This window comes from Pogoniulus pusillus, chromosome 27, assembly GCF_015220805.1.
Source record: "Pogoniulus pusillus isolate bPogPus1 chromosome 27, bPogPus1.pri, whole genome shotgun sequence".
NCBI classification, from domain to species: domain Eukaryota; kingdom Metazoa; phylum Chordata; class Aves; order Piciformes; family Lybiidae; genus Pogoniulus; species Pogoniulus pusillus.
The window spans coordinates 19,628,332-19,645,255 of NC_087290.1; positions in this window are offsets into that span (position 1 = coordinate 19,628,332).

The following is a 16,924-nucleotide window of genomic DNA, read 5'->3' on the forward strand; positions in this document are numbered from 1 at the left end:
ACAAAGCTGTACTCTGCCCTCCTGCTGTGCACCCCAGCGTGGGGCACTGAGGGGTGAGCAGTAGCTCCGTGGGCATCTGTGTGTATGTGCATGGGGGGAAGAGGGAGGGACACAGGCACCCTACGGGAACAAGGCTGGAGCAGAGGCCAAACCTGCTGTGTGAGGAGATGGCCAGCAGCCAGCTAGGAGCCTAGGCACAGTGGTTTGCAGTGGTGTGGTTTGCAGCCCTTCTTTGTCTTCAGGGGGAGCACAGCTGGGCAAAAAATTCCACCCACGTTTAATATGGCAGAAAGGAGCTGTTTTTCAGAATGAGTTTGGTTTGTCCAGCTTAGTCAGTGATCTCAGGACAGAGAGCACTTTATTCCCCCAGATACCCACAAGCGTCCTCAGTGCCCTTCAGAGCATCAGGTGCCCGCTCCTGCTGCTCCCTCTCTGTGCAGTGGACACCACCACTTCCCTTGTGTCCCAGCTGTGTGGTCAGGCTGAGGGCACGGACGGCCAGGCTGGCAGCAAAGGCAGGCAAGTATCCACTCTCAGATTCGAAAGACAAAGAGCTCTTTCTGCAGAAAAGCTTTCGGTGCAAAGAAAATAGTCCTGCTGAAAGCCACTTCCAGGGAGGTGAGAGTGAGCTTCAGCATGCAAAGAGCACAGCTCCCTCAGGAAAAGTCTTTTGCCATGGTTCCCACCTCATCCCTGCTTTTCTCTCAGGGTCTGTTCACTGTTAATTATTGTTTCAGCTCTGTTTCTCCTGTCTCTTTTCCCCAGGCAGTTGCTGCGAGGCACTTGAAGGTTAACGAGCCATGTGCTAATTCTTAGCTCTGCATCTCTTTGATGCAGGAGAACCTGGCTGATGGCAAAACAAGCACCTCTGGCCAGCGTGAACAATTTATGGCTCCAGTGCCCTTCCAGATTCCCTTTCCTTCCCTTCCCTTTTGCAGTGAAGTGACAAAATACCCAGTGACCTGCTGCACAGAGTGGACTCTGGATTCTGGCATCCCTGTGGCAGATGTCTGCAGGTAGAGACTGCCTGAAGGGTAGAAAAAGCTATAGCAAATTGTGGTGCACCAGCTTCACCTTTGGTCTTGGTGCACAGAAACAGCAGAAAGTGGATAAATGCTCCCTAAAGGACACTATTCCCCTGTGCACCCCTGGCCCCAGCTGGGAGGGCTTTGTGAAAGCCCCATCAAGTGCCAAAGCATCCCAGGAAGTGTGAAAGCATAGTGAAGGTCAAACCAGTAGTGATGGAGTTGGGACCAAATGCCACAGATGCAGACACAGCTCAGTATCAGCCTTGCCCCCTGGAGACGGCTCCCCCAGCACTGGGGAAGCAGGAAGCTTGGGGCTTCAGACAAGCCTTGGTCTCAGTGCTGCTTTGCTGGCAATCCCATGGTGTGTCGTTTGTGTGCAGCTCGAGGTCTTTGTGACTTCCACGTGGGCTGGTAGCTGCTGCATGGGTGGGTGTGAGCAAGGCCAACGTGATAAGCCAAGAGATGCTCTCTGAAGAGCTGCTGGTACTGCAGGCAGGGTTGTTGTTCAGCCCTGCTCAGCCTGGAACTGTGGTGCAGGATGGCTCCCAGTCTGAGCCCCAAAGCCCACCTCACCAAGGGGACATCACAGGGCAGGAGGGACGTTGTCCACCATAGACAAACCGAGGAGGCATCAGCAGGATTGCAAGCTTAGTGCCTGGCAAAACGAGTTGATGTTGGACTGCAGGAGCTTTCACCTCTCTGAGCAGCTTGGCTTTTGCAGGCTGCTGTCTGGGCTTGGCATTTTTAACTGATTTTGAGCGCAATTTCAGAAGTGGTGAGCACATAGAGGTGCATGGAGTGACAGGTCTGGCTCAGCAGCAGCCTGCTCACTCAGACACAAGAGCAAGAGGCACCCTGGGCTCGGCACTGTTCCCTGGTGCGGCAAGGGAACAACTCTCTTTGTCCCTCCTTCTGCCCTCACCTGCTGCAGCGCCCCAAGGACTGCACCAGTGCTTTGCACAACAGCCCATCCACAGCCTCCTCAGGGCTTGTGCAGCAGGCTCGGGAGGCTGTTTGCCTGCCCACTCCTCAGAAGCACCAACAGCTCCCCCAAGGCAAGACACGTGAATGCCAGCCGTACCTCCTTCAAACAGCGGCCGCCTGAAGGGCTGCCAGCTGCGCCCTTGCCCTTACGGCTCTCTCGCACCTGCTGTTCTGGCCAGGGCTGTCCCTTTCCATGGCCGTGGCTGCCACGGCCCAGAGTTGAGTCTTCTGCTTTGGGAGAAGCGTGCCCTGGGTGCAGGCTGCATGGCACTGGGGTTTCTGTCACCCCAGAGGAAAGAAGGAGCTGTGTAGCTTAGTGAAGTGGAGCAGTGCTGCAGTGGCTGCTCCATGCAGAGCATGAATTCTGACCAGCAGGGCACTCTGCTGGGCTCACACATTTCACGCCCTGACTGGTGCTTTTAAAACCTCAAGGCTTTTCCTGATGGTTTCATTTTCATGCTGACCTGTGGTCTGCAGTGCCAGAAGTGGCACTTCCACAGCCTTCTCTAGAGGAGTTCCAAGACATTTCATACACTACTTGTGGTTCCCTGCCAGTGACTTACCCAACAGGTAGGTGCAGCAAGGTATCTTTGCTGGGCTGTAATTTAGCAGCCCAATTACATGGAATGCACAGCCCTGGAGGCTGATTTTCTACCCTTGGCACCTTGGTAACTGCATAAATAAAACCTGTAGAGGAAGGCTCTAGGGCTCTGTGCTGCACTACTTTGGAGGACAGTACAGCAGTGTCACCTGCATGCAACCAGAGAAGCAAAAGCCAGGCTGCTCTTGGAGGCAGGGCTGGGCTTGTCTTCTGTGGGTCATCTGAGGACCAAGCAGACTCCACAAGGAGAAATGCCTTCTGGCAATGCTCTGGGCAAGTCCACACAGTTATCTTTGGCTCCGAAGGACTTTCTCTAAAGCAGGTGGCAGGAAAAACACCACCTGTGCCTTCTACTCTTCCCTCAGCCCCCTTCCAGGAGTGAACACTGGGGGAAAGCCTCTCTCCTTTCATGTCAGCAATACAGCACAAAAGGATGAGTGAACAAACTTCGGGATTTCACCCAGGACAAGGCAGAGGAGCCGAGGCTTAGCATGGGCTAAAGGTGCAGAAACACAGAGGCTGCCCCTCCTGTCATGGAGCTGGAATGGATGGATGAGCAAGCCCCATCCATTTTTGCTCTTCCAGTTGTGGGATTTTAATAATGCATGATGCAGGAAAGTGCTGCACATAGCAATTACTCACAACATCCATCCAATCCCTGTATGAATGAATAAGGAAGCTTGCCCTTAGCCCCTAATAAGGAAGAAGTTGAGTCCCATTTGGATCATTGATCTCGAGTGAGAGTTCAATAGCAAAATGCTTTTGACACATTTGCCAGCTCTGTTGTTTACAGAGGTTATTTGCTGCCCCTGCCTCTGGGAGCAGAGCTGGCAGGTGTGGCCTCAGAGCGGGGGCATCTCCAGTTAGCTGATGGCAGGAGCCTGGCCTCCAGCATGCTCACAGAAGATGCTGGGAGCCCCTGTCCCACAGATAGCCTCTCTTGAGAAAGCATAGGGACTGGCAGGAGGAGGGTGGGGATTCATCCATTCCTCTGAGCTCCATCTCCCATTTCAGGGGTCAGCACTCATGGTGGGAGGAGCTGTGTGCAAGTTCATGATGGGACTTGAGATTAAATGTCTCAGTCCAGAGGGGACATATCGCACTGAACTGGATAGCTTTTGACTCTATTAGGTTGTAAACTTGTACTCAGCTGGCAGCCCCTCTCTGGTGGGCATGGGGTCATTCTGTACAAGCCATGTTGCAGAGCTCTGCAAAATGCCTTTTTGATTTCCTTTTGAGCAGAAAGGCTCCACAACAGACACTCTTTCACCTTCTTGCTTTCCTTCCCTGGCACTGACAGTGGTTCAGACCTACTGCTGGCAGAAAAGCCACTCAAGAGCTCAGATCTTTGAAACACAGTGCTTAGTAACTAGATAAAAGCTGACTCAGAGATTAGCCCAATTCCTGTAATTAACACAAATCTATACATTCTATTAACGACCATTTCAAACCAGGAGTGCATATTTTAACTCTATAAAGTATCCACTATATTTTCCCAAGTTCCTTTGTATTCTTAGAATGATAAAAGCCTGTTGTGGTTTTATGTCCATAATGAATCTGGCAGCAGGCACAAAACCCAAGCAGAGGGCTCTCTGTCTCCTGTGGGTTCAGCAGTAGGTGGCTGCTGAAGAGATAAGAGGTCAGTGGCAGACTGTGCTGGTGCAGCTCATGCACTCCTGCACGGTCTGGGGATCCGACGTGACTGGAGCATCCTCAGCTGCAGAGTGCTTGGATTAGGTGACCTCTGAAGGTCAGTTCCAACCCAAAATATTCTCTCCTGGCCTCTGGGACAGTGACAGCTTGGTCCTTATTTCCAAGTCTGGTGTATCATGCTGAGGATTAGGGCACTACGCTGGAAGCTTTTGCAGGGGTATGTGTATGCCTCTAGGCTGCTTCTCAGTCTCAGCCAGGGAAGCTGGCATGGCTGCAGGATGTGGCTGATGGGGATAGAGCCTGATGCTGCATCAGGAGCAGGGCAAGTGGAGGCAGACACTCACGCATGGAGCGTCGGTCCTCCTGTCTCAGTAAGGTCAGGGCTCTCTGCCAGCGCCAAGCCTGGTTGCAAGATAGAGTTCAGAGGGTGGTGATCAATGGTGCCAGCTCCAGCTGGAGAGCTGTGACCAGTGGTGTCCCTCAGGGATCAGTGCTGGGGCCAGTCCTGTTCAACAGCTTCATCAATGCTATTGATGAGGGCACAGACAGACAGAGTCTGCTCAGCAGGTTTGCTGACAGCACCAAGCTGGGAGGCTTGGCTGAGACAGCTGCAGGCTGTGCTGCCATCCAGAGACACCTGGGCAGACAGAGCTGGGCACAGAGGAGCCAGATGAAATTCAACAAGAACAAGTGCAGAGTCCTGCATCTGGGGAGGAATAACTAACTGCACCAGTATAGGCTGGGAGGTGACTGCTGGAGAGCAGCCCTGTGGAGAGGGACCTGGGGGTCCTGGTGGGTAACAAGTTAGCCATGGCACAGCAATGTGCCCTGCTGGCCAAGAAAGCCAATGGGATCCTGGGGTGCATTAGGAGGAGTGTGTCCAGCAGATCCAGGGAGGTTCTCCTCCCCCTCTACTCTGCCCTGCTGAGACCTCATCTTGAATACTGTGTTCAGTTTTGGGCTCCCTAGTTTAGGAGGGACAGGGATCTGCTGGAGAGGGTCCAGCTGAAGGCTCTGTAAAATAATTCCCCCAGACCAAAGAAGCAGCTGCTGAAGAGCACTTTGTAATGAATAAATGATGTGACAGAAGGGAACAAGAGTGAGTAAGCACTTCCTCCCCTGGCACACATGGGCAGAGCCCTTCCCTGCCACCTTCTCACAACCTCTTTGCCCTTTCAGCTTTATACTCATGTGAATGTGTCCCCTGCCCTCTAACACACCATGAGAGTGTGTCCCTGCCCTCCAGCACACCATGTGTGTCCTTGCACTCCAGCATACCGTGTGAGTGTGTCCCTACACTCCAACTGGTTGAGCTGGATGAGCTTAGAGATCTCTTCCACCCTGGGGAGGCTCCTGGGCTCACAGCCCTCACTTCTTCTTCCTGGCAGTCAGAATGAGGTCTGCCACTGAGGGCCAAGCTGAGCACTGCACTGGGCTGCAGGAGAGCAGTGCTCCAAGGAAGGCCACAATTCTCCCCTTGCAGGGCACCAGGGCTTTATGAATTCATCCTCGTGGCATACTCAGTACCTCTGTATGTGAGAGCTGCGCTCGGAGTGGCCTGAAATGTCTCTAAAAGGTGTAGGATCTGTCAGTTTAATCTCATTACAAATAAAAGGACTCAAATAGACTTTCTGGAGCAGCTGCAGGAGAATCACAAGATCACAGGATGGAGACCTTTGAGTGCAGCCCCAAGGTACCACACAGCAGCAGCTTTGCCTCAGCGCTGCCCGTCCCAGCCCCGCTGTGCAGTAAGCAGCTTGCCCACGCTGGCTGTTGGCTGACTCTGGCTGCAGAGGCAAGGGAGCAGCAGCAGCATAGGAGACACTGCTAAAAGCATAGAATCAGCCAGGGTGTTTAAGTAAGTAAAGAGCTCACTCCTTCTGGGCTTCAGTAAGGTGAGGGCTGAGGGACTTGGGGCTGCTTAGTCTGGAGAAGAGAAGACTGAGAGAGGATTTAATCAATGTTTATAACTATCTGAGGGGTGGGGGTCAGGAGGGGAGGACAGGCTCTGCTCACTGCTCCCTGGGATAGGGCAAGGAGCAATGGATGGAAGCTGCAGCACAGGAGGTTCCAGCACAACACAAGAGGGAACTTCTTGAGTGTAAGGGTCCCAGAGCCCTGGCACAGGCTGTCCAGAGAGGTTGTGGAGCCTCCTTCTGTGGAGCCTTTCAAGCATGTGTCGCTGTGTGCCCTGAGCTAGCCTGGATGGTCCTGCTCTGGCCGGGGGGTTGGACTGGATGATCTCTTTGGGTCTCTTCCAACCCCTGACATCCTATGAGCTGTGATCTGTGAACCTGTCTGCAAACGGGGTACAGCAGCCAGGCACCACAGGCCAGAAGGTAGCAGCAGAACAGCTGTATCAGCAGGTACATTGCTAATCAAGCTGTGCTTCTGTGTGGCTGGAGAAAAAAATGGATTGATGCTGGTCCTAGACAACTGTGAGGGGGGAGAGAGGTCTCCTTGAAGATCTGCTGCTCCTTGGATCTGTGTTTCTGCCTGTGTGCTGTTCGAATGGGCTGCCCTGGAAGGATTTTCAGCTTGTGCCCATCAGCCATCAGCAGCTTGCTGGCACCACATGATGCTGAGGAGGTCAGGGTAGCTTGTGCCAGCTGCAGCTTTGTCCTGGTGTCACCAGCGCTGTCACACAGCGGCGACAGCCCAGGCCATGCTCCACTAACTGAGACCAGACGACAGCTTGGGTGGGCCTTGGTTTCGACGTGGTGTGCACGAGCAGATGTGCAGCAGCTGTTCTGTCTGTCCTCAGAAAATGCCTTCTGAAGGTCACCACAGTGTCCCTTTTCCCGCTGCTTCCACTGGCTGCCGATCCTCTGGGTTGCATTTGTCTGTGGTGCGCTTCTGTCGCCACCTGCCAGAGCACCCTGCCAGCGAGCAGTTGTTCTCCTAGAGCTCAGAGTAAGCGCACAGCACCCAGCCCGTGTTAGCCACACACCATATGGGAATGCCCACAGCCCTCTGCAGTGCTGGTGTGGAGGAACTTCGAGAGCCATCAGGCGGTACCAGGCACACCTTGAATCGCTCCGCATGGCGAGCCTCAGCTGGGAAGGTGCTCCAGGCTGATGTGCTTCATTCAGGTGGCCTTCAAAATACTTCTTTTCACATCACTTTCATGTCAGGAAAGTGCTGAAAGCACTGCTGGGAAAATTCCAGCCTTCACCCTGCTTTGTCTGAGAGCTTCCCAGCAGACATGCAGGAGTGCAGCAAAAGCCTCTGTTTTTGTTCAACACTTGCATACAGCTCATCTTCAGAAATCTGCTCCAGATGCTCCCACTGGTGAGCTCCACATGGGCTGTGGTTAGCTAGCAAACAGGCAAACGTTCCCTGCTGAAAGATCCAAACACCAAGTCAAAGTGTGCCAATCCTTCAGAGAGCTTGATAGGAAGAGGTGGATGTATATCTTTTCACCCTGAAAGGGAGAAGCCAGGGTAAGCAGTCCTGGAGCAGAGGTGTGCCAAGGACGAGCTCTGGCAGGGACAATGAGTGGCCTTGGCAAACCCCTCTGCAGTGAAACCCAAGAGCTGGGCCATGGCTCTGCTTTCACCTCAGGACTTTTACCCACACACCTTGCCAAGGGGCAGCACTGAAGCACCTCACATCCTGCCAGCCTCACCTCTGCAAGGTTTTTGCTTTTTGCTTTTCATGAGCTGAAGTGAAGCAGTCAGCCTGCAACCCCCTGCAACCTCCCAAACTACCTTCCATGACACCCCCAGAGCCTGTCCTCTCCTGGCCAGGACAGGTGGACTAGTGTCATGGTGAGTGGGTTGGTTTGTTTGGCTTTTGCTTGTCTCACACTAGATCAGATACCAGCTGCTTATCTTGCTGGGAGCAGAGGGTCTGGCAAGGATCACCCCATGCTGGTAAGTGTGGCTCAGCCTGTTTTCCTCTCCCTGGGCAAGGGGCATGTTTGCATCAGAAGGGCTGTATCCACAGGCCTGGCATGTGCCAGGTGACATGTACTGCAGGATGACTGCTCCAGAGGTCCTGAGAGCAGCACTAAACCCATCAGCACTGGGGCAGCCAGGCAGAAGATGCAATGATCTGTCAGCCAGGAGATGTCCTCGAGGACCCTGCCCTCCAGATACATTTATTTTCAGGAGCCACAGTCTGTGATGAGCTGATTGTGGGTGACTCACTCTCTCTGTGAGCCTGACAGGCAATTCCTGCCCCTTCCCCTCACTCTAGGTGGTGCTACACGGTGCCCTGGGGTGGACCTCTAGGCTTAGGCAGGCATCTGTCACCTTGAACCCCCAGGGCCACTGCTTAGGATCAGAAGGCTGCATGCTGTAGTAGTCAGTGGCTTGCCCTGATGGTGAGGACTCAGCCTGGCCAAGGACACGTGCACAGCAAGAGCAGCAGAGCTGAGATTTGGGGCTGCACACCCAGCATCAGTCTGGACACCCTTTTAAGGTCTAATGCTGCATCAACATCATCAGAGCATGAGATGTAACAGGGTGTGACATTCCTCCTGGCAGCCCAAAAGACATATCAAGCGTGGTGTGACATTCCCCTTTCCAGCCTCTGGAGGAAATGCACACCTGGAGGCACCAGCAGCCTGAGCAGCTGCTTCTAGCTGGTGTGGTTGTGACTGAAAGGAAGTCCTCTGGGCTCCGTTTGCAAGGAAATAACAAGGTTGCTCAAGGGGACTACAAAGTAGTTGGGCATTAGCAGGGGGCCAAGAATAGTTGAGGATAAAGGAGAGAAAGAACAATCTAAAACTGACAATGGCAAACACCATTGGTAAGAGATTCTGCAGAAAGCAAAGCAAAAGCCATGCATGGCTCAGGGCAGCTGTGGCAGCTGCTGCCTTTGCTCAGCTGTGAGTCTACTCTGTGTCTGCAGTCTCTGGAGCCAGCTTAGGCCACTGGTCTCAGCTGCCTAGGACTATGAGGACTATGACACCCCAGCTCACAGGATGAACAGGCTGCAGAAAAGAGAGGCTGAAGGCAAAAGGTTCAGAGGACACCAAGTGCTCCCAGGCCAGCACAGACACTCCCACAGCACAAGAGGCACACAGGGGTTTGGTGTGCTGCTCCTGGGCCAGCTGAACGATGAGCTGCTGAGTACCTCCATCTGGACAGTCAGTCTCTATCTGTTGGGCAGTTCCTCAGCAGCCAGCTGAAGGCTGTCTTGGGTAGACTCGAAATTGCAGGTGGAGAGCTGCCTGAGCTGGAGCTATCAAGGCTGGGTCTTTTCTGGATCTTTGTGCCTGCCAGAGTGCAGTGGCATCCCTTGCTAAAGAGGCAAAAAAGGGAAGGAGCCTGTGTGAGGCAAACCTCATTTGGTCTCCTGTGTGATCTCATCTAAAGAGAATGCAAGATGCAAACTTCCCACAGAGCAGACCTTGATTCCCAAATTGCTTTCCCATTGGCAGTTTCCAGCCCCCGCTTGGAGATGAAACATTAGCAGCATTCAGATGGCTGTGCAGCTCTCCCCCCAGCACCACAGCACTCCTGGTGTTTGCTTTCTGTCTGAAATGAGTTATCAGCCCAGCAGCAGCTCTACAGGATGCCTGTATGGACCACGCTGAACATCTCTCTGTAGTGACCTTCTGCATGTTCACTCCCACCTCTGCCACAAGTACCAGTTCTTCTTCCTGACCCCGACCCTGAGCAGAGGGGGTGCTGATTGCTGGGGCTGCACAGCCAGTGTGGCCTGCTGCTGCGGGGTGTGGGGTGTGCACAGAGATGTGCATGCACACAGAACCACAGAACATTCCACTGGGAATGTTGATTAGGGAGAGAGGTGCAATCTTTAGCTCTGCTGATGAACAAGAGAGACGATTTAGACTCTCACAGAGCGTGAGTCCTCTGGCTGTGCAGCAGTGCCCAGTCGGGCCGCGGCTGCACAGAGACCCATCCAAGCTGCCTTGGACCTGTCAAGGTGCCCCAGGATGACCATGAGTAAGCCTGAGCTGGCAGCTGCGGGCACTGGCTGCCTGCTGGAGCACAGCACGTCCTGATCCTCTGCCAGGCCCACAGCTCTCTCTGGCAGACAACTCTTCCAATTGCTGAAGTCAATGTGAGCATTCCATCATCTCTGCTGAGTTCAGGATCAGCCCTTCCCAACCGTCCTTTGCCTGACAACCCGAATCCTTCCAGCCTCTGTCCTATGGACAAAGCTTCAAAGGCTGGAAGAGGTCTGTGGTGGTAGATGCACAGGGTTCCAGCTGCAGGGCTGTGACTTCTCCATCTTTCATTTGTAGTTAGGAATTCCATTGTTTTATGTTAGGACAGATCACTGTGACTGCTTTCAGCAGGCAGTAAGGCAAGGCAGCTCTTCAGCTAGGCACAACCCACAGCATGAGATCAGTTTGTCCCTCCTGGCCATGGTAAAGCCAAAGAAAGCCACATGAGGGCCCTGACATTGCCGTCACCTGCACACTGCTGTGCTGCTCCTCCAGCCAAGCTCCTTTGCAGCATCAGTTCTTAACCAACGTCTGCTGCTTGGTTAATGAGCAGTAGAGCAGTAGGATGCACCAACATTTTTTCAACAGGAAGTTGAGTTTCAGTGGCTAGTGGCACATGACTCACTTCTCTCTGACTTTCCCATGTAACCTTCAGGATAATTAGTCAGCTTCTTAAGAGTCATACCTCTGTCCTACCCCTGCTGCTGGGGTGTCAACCAAGTGCCTGTGGAAACTGCATCATAACAAGCTGGCTACCAACAATATATCTAAGTCTGTGAATAAACACCTAATGTGCTACACATTCAAAGCACAGGAATTGCTGTGGAGAAGCCATCCTGTGAATGAGGAACTACACAGCTGTCTCCCAAACAACCCCAATCACCTCTTATACCTCCCCCCACCCACCCAAATGCACACACTGGGGCTGATGCATTGCCATTGAAAAGTTGTGGATTAGGACAAAGTATCTTATTTTGACCTAGAGGCCTGGGTTGGAGCTGTTCTTAGTGTAAACACAAGGACTCCAGAGAAGGCTTTCAGGAGAAACAGAATTCCACAGATCAATGAGAAATGTGTAGGTGTTGGACTATTATTCTAATGGCAGTAAGAAGTCTTCCAAAATGCAGACTGCTTCATGAAGCTTGCCAGCGTGTAGCAGCCAAAGGAGCATCACAAGACATTTTCACCCATGCTGGCAGCATGTCTTGGAATGACGTGGCAGGCACAGAGCAGCAGATGCTCTCTCTATGCTTTGTGCTAACACAGTCACCCAGTGCTACAGGGGCAGTCTGCTGCACGCTCAGCTCTCCTAGCAAATAGATGACACACTTGAACACCACGTGGCATTGTTGCTCCCTCAAAATTAGACCCCAGAGATTGTCCAGTCCAGCCCTACACCCAGCACTGAAGGGTCAACACTAAACCATGGCCCCATGCACCAACTCTGTAGGCTGCTCGGACACCTCCAGGAATGATGACATCACCACTGTCCTAGGCAGACCATTCCAGTGTTTGAGAACACTCTCTGGGAAGAAATATTTCCTAACATCCAGTCTGAATCTCCCCTGGGGCAGCTTGGAACCATTTCCTCTGGTCTTGTTGCTTGTCAGCAAGAAAAGGCTGCCCCCTCCTCAGTCCAACCTCCTTTCAGGTATCAGAGAGTCACAGAAGGTCAGGGGCTGGAAGGGACCTCCAAAGCTCAGCCACTCCAACCCCTGCCACAGCAGCATCACCTACAGCAGATCACACAGCAACACATCCAGGCAGCTCTGCAATAGCTCCGCAGAGGGAGACTCCACAGCCCCCCTGGGCAGCCTCTGCCAGGCTTCTGCCACCCTCACAGAGAACCTCCCCTGCTCAGGTTTCCAGGGAGAGTCCTATGCCTCAGCTGCCCCTTGTGCTGGCACTGGGCATCACCCAGCAGAGCCTGGCTCCAGCCTCCTGCCACTCACCTGCATATCTTGATCACCATTGCTGAGGTCCCCTCTTGGTCTCCTCCTCTCCCAGCAGCACAGCCCCAGCTCCCTCAGGCTCTCTTCCTAACAGAGATCTTCCACTGCCTTCAGCATGCTTGTGTCTCTGGGCTGGACTCTCTCAAGCAGTTCCCTGAGGTCCTTTTTGACCTGAGGGGCCCAGAACTGCACACAATATTCCAGATGTGGCCTCAGCAGGGCAGAGAAGAGGGGCAGGAGAACCTCTCTTGACCTACTGCCCACAGCCCTTCTAATCCCCCCCAGAACAGCATTGCTCTCCTGGCCACCAGAGCACATTGCTGGCTCATGCTCACCCTGCCATCCACCAGGACCCCCGGGTGCTTTCCCCTTCCCTGCTCTCCAGCAGGTCAGGCCCCAACCTCTACTGGGGTTGTTCTTTCCCGGGTGCCAGGCTGTGCCCTTGCCCTTGTCTGGTTTCATTCCATTCCTTCCTGCCCAGCTCTCAGCCTGTCTAAGTCTCAAAGGCAGCACAGCCCTCTGCTGCCTCAGCCACACCTCCCAGTTTGGTGTCGCCAGCAAAAAGGTAGTTGTAGGCGGCCCCCTCCTTGCTCCAACCTCCCTTCAGGGAGCTGTAGAAAGTAACGAGGTCTTCCCTAAGCCTCCTCCATACTGAACAGCTCCCTCAATCCCTCTCCAGCCTCGTTGCCCTTCCCTGGACAGGCTCCCTCACTTTCAGGAGGCAGAGGGTGACAGAGTAGGTGACAAGAGCCCTGGTCCTCTGGTATAGATGAGGCCTTATGGCTGAGCAGGACACCATGAGAGCACATCTGGGCGGTGCTGGAACTCTGGGCACTTGTGCAGGCTGGGGAAATGAAGTGGCTTGGCCACCAAGGCCTGGTTTAGTGCCCTGGAGAGCAGTCTCCCACCGAGCAGCTCTCCCAAAGCAATGTTACTCTCTCCTCGGCTGTAGGCAAAAGACTGATTTAAATAAAGGAGCACTAAACCTGCTGCTTAAAGTGTTCTGGTGGGTGCTGATGGGCTCAGCAAGGCTCACACTGCAAGCACATTGCTGTGCTGTGCCAGCAGCTCTGCAGCTGGGCGTCGGGACCAACTCAGCCTTCACAAAAGACTTTGGACTGAAGTCAGTGCTGCTAGGTTATGGCAGGCAGGTGCTGAACAGCTCCTGGCTGAGCTAGGTGCAGAAACATCTCTTTGTCAAGCCAGCTGACAAGGAGCAGAGGAGCGGTGGTGAAATGGTCCACGCAGCTGAGATGGGAAGCCCAGAGCACAGCCAGGGTCATGAACTTCTGCTCCAGATGTGCCTCCTGACAAACCCCAAGCATCTCATCCAGATGGAGAGTCCAAGGCTAAAGCCTCCACACTTGCTGACTTTTCTACTACCTCGATCCAGCTCTGTGTCCCCTGCACAGGCCTCGCCACAAGCCCATCAGAGTGTCATATGCACAGGGACAGCCACACTGCCTGTCGGACTGTGCCAGTGCCCCTGTCCAGAGCTATGCCCTGCCATGCACAACAAGCCACAGCAGGTGTGCCTGGCCTGGGTATGGCTGCACCACACTGCATCAGGAAGCTGCCTGGTACTTGAGGTAAAGGGGAAAGATATTTGCCTATCATGCAGGCAACACATTCTGCCTAAATCTCCTTTTAGGAGCCTGAGGATTTTTTGGATCTTGCGCTTGAAGCACAGTAAGAGAGGGGCAGGTGCCCATAGTGCTCATGCAGAGGAAGATGAAGCATCCTCCTTCTCCAGCCAGCTCTGTAGGTGAGACAGCTCACCCTCAGAGGCTGGCTCAGATAGGGGATCAGGGCTTCTCTTCACACCTATTGGAAGCCACCACTACCTGTCCTGGCTGGGCTGTGGCAGGCATTCTGGATACCACTTGTTCCAGGCTGCTCGGAGTTCAAGCTGCATGTGATGGCTCAGGGCATTCCAACATGCTCCACGCAGAAGTCCTCTACAAAAGAGGGACATTTTCTGGCTCCTCACGAACACCTCAGTTTTCCACAGTAGCCAACTCTGAAATCTCTGTAGAAACAGTTTTCAACACTTCATAAGAAGATAGTTGAGAGACTGAGAGAATGTCCCACACATTGCATTTATGGGTTTTAACACACAGATTGCATCTGCCTCACCTTCAGACTCCCTGAGATTTAAAGCATGCCCTGAAATCTTCAGGACTATGAAGCCCACCACCACCTCATGGTGAAAAGTTAATCACATGGGCTTTAAGTGACTTCACTCCTGTCCCAGGGGCCTGCAACTCCTCAAGGCAGATCTTGCCTCTGCAGATCAGAGGAAGGAGTGAATGTCTGAAGACCTGTGAGTGCCTGCAGCCTTCCAGTGAAACTTCTGTCCCATGGACACGTGTTTGCTATGTTAGAGGGAGCTCTGCAGCCCAGAGCTGATCTATAGCCATACCGAGTGCCTGCAGCTGCTGCTACTGAGCTGAGCTACCTTCAGGAGCTTCATGTGCACAGCAGTCACTCAGAGCCAATCAGTATTCATAGAATCATAGAACGGTTTATGTTGGAAGGGAGCTCAAAGCTCATCCAGTTCCAACCCCTTGCCTTAGGCAGGGACCCCTCCCACTAGAACAGGTCACTCAAGGCCTCATCCAATCTGGCCTTGAACATCTCCAGGGAGGGAGTAGCCTCCCTGGGCAACCTGTGCCAGTGTCTCACCACTTTCACTGCAAAGAACCATTTCCTAACATCCACTTTCAATCTCCCCTCTGCCAGTTCAAAGCCATTCCTCCTTGTCCTGTCATTGCCAGACCTTGTCAATAGTCCCTCCCCCGTCCTCCTCCAGCCCCCTTCAGATACTGCAAGGCCACTCCAAGGTTTCCTGGCAGCCTTCTCTTCTCCAGGCTGCAGAGCCCCAACTCTTGTAGCCTGTCCTCAGAGCAGAGCTGCTGCAGCCCTCTCAGCATCTTGGTGGTCTCCTCTGGTCTGGCTCAAACACTTCCATGTCCTGCTTGTATTGGGGGCTCCAGAACTGCACACAGTAGAACTTACTCAAGGCTTTGCAGTCAATCAGTGCTGGCAATGACAAAACCCTAGGGTCTTAACCTCTGCCTCCTCTAGCTGATGTCTTCACCCTGTGATATTTAACAGCTCTTCTTGCAGGAGACCAACTGTCAGTTAGTTATTTTTACAAGAAATAGGTTGCAATGACTACACCAAATAGCAGCAAACCAATGCTAGGCTGACACTGTCCAACCACAAAGCCCTCCCAGAGATTTCTGGTAAATGAAGACCCTTTTGGACAATCCAGGTCTCATCAGTTCCTGAGGCATGAATCCTCTGTGTGTGTCCTACTGTGAACAGTTTGAAATGTTCTTTAAGTGTAATATTCATAGCTGCTATTCTCTACTGAGTTATTCAACAAGTCTTACATGAAAATGTTATTTAATGGGGTGAATACAATATATGTGAACAGGGAAGTGCTGAGTCAAGAGCAGAAGGTAATTCCTTTTCTGGTCTGTAAATCCAGTGTCTTCTGTTTACAATCAGCATTTTAATTAGAGACTTGGGAGTTGAATATGCAGAAGTAAAGACCTGCTCTTTTCAGAGGGGATAGAGTTTAACAAGATCTAGTGACACCTCTCAGCCACGAGGAACAAAAAACCCAAATAAATAATGTCCAGCATCACATTGCACGTCCAAACAGTGTAAGGGAGGAAAATCAGTGAGGGAAAACACACATCACAGCCTGGAAACTAAAGAACGGCACACACAGGCATTCCTGCCTGCAGATGAGGGTGGCTCCAAATGCAGGTGGAACAAAGGTATCCCGGGCTCAGAAGTGGAGTGTTCAGAAAGCTCAGGATGCCAGGGAGCTGCAGAGGCAGCACTTCAAGGCAGCAGCATTTATTCTACCTTCTGATGCAAACACCCACTCATTCTGACAGAGGAATCCAGAGGGGATAATGGTGTGGAAGTTATTTCTCTGCATTTTGATACAGGTTCAGGCTGTGCTAGAAGCCCAAGCAGTGCAAAATGCAAAGGGCTGTGCAGCTGACGAGATACAAAACACAGCTTGCAGATGCTGCTGGTCTGGGTCCAAACCCTAACATGAGGCATTGTGACAAAACTCCAGGAGCCAGAAGTCAGTTTGTCCTCAGTGGACCCCAAGGTACGGAGAGATGTCTGCCATATTCTTAGTACAATCTGATCTTTGCAGTTAAATGCCACAGCCAAGCCAGGCAGTTACTGAGTCAATACAAAGCTTTTTAAATCAAGCATTAATCCTATTTACAAACCCCTCTGGGCACCAGGGAAGGAATGGTTGTAACTCTGAAATGCTAGCTATGGCAGCCAAAGAGCAGTCCATGACCTTCTTCATGCATTTCACTTCAATCAGCTTTTCTTTTGTTTCCACAGCAGGGGAAACCAAGAGTTTTTAATTAGCAAATAACTGGTATGGATCCTTTTCTGCTCCAGAGTCCTGGGTGATTAACGTCGCTGGTCTGGTAACCTGTAAATTCAAGTAGCTTTTGTTTTGCACTTGAATGTGTTTGAGTTAGGGTTTGGGGTCTGAGCATGCAGTAGAATCCTGCTGTTTTCAGTGGGGATAGGTCTCCTTTTCTGTGGGCATGAGTGCCAGCTACCCAGCAAATAAAACCGGTGTTTGCAGTGCTGGGCATCTCAGACTTTGTAGAGTAATTGCTTCTCTTGACATGTTTCAGTCTTGGGAGAAGTCAGAACCACACAAGAAAACTCATTTTTTGGTACACTTTAGTAAGGAGGCTGACCCCACTGAGCTCCTGTCCTATTTCCC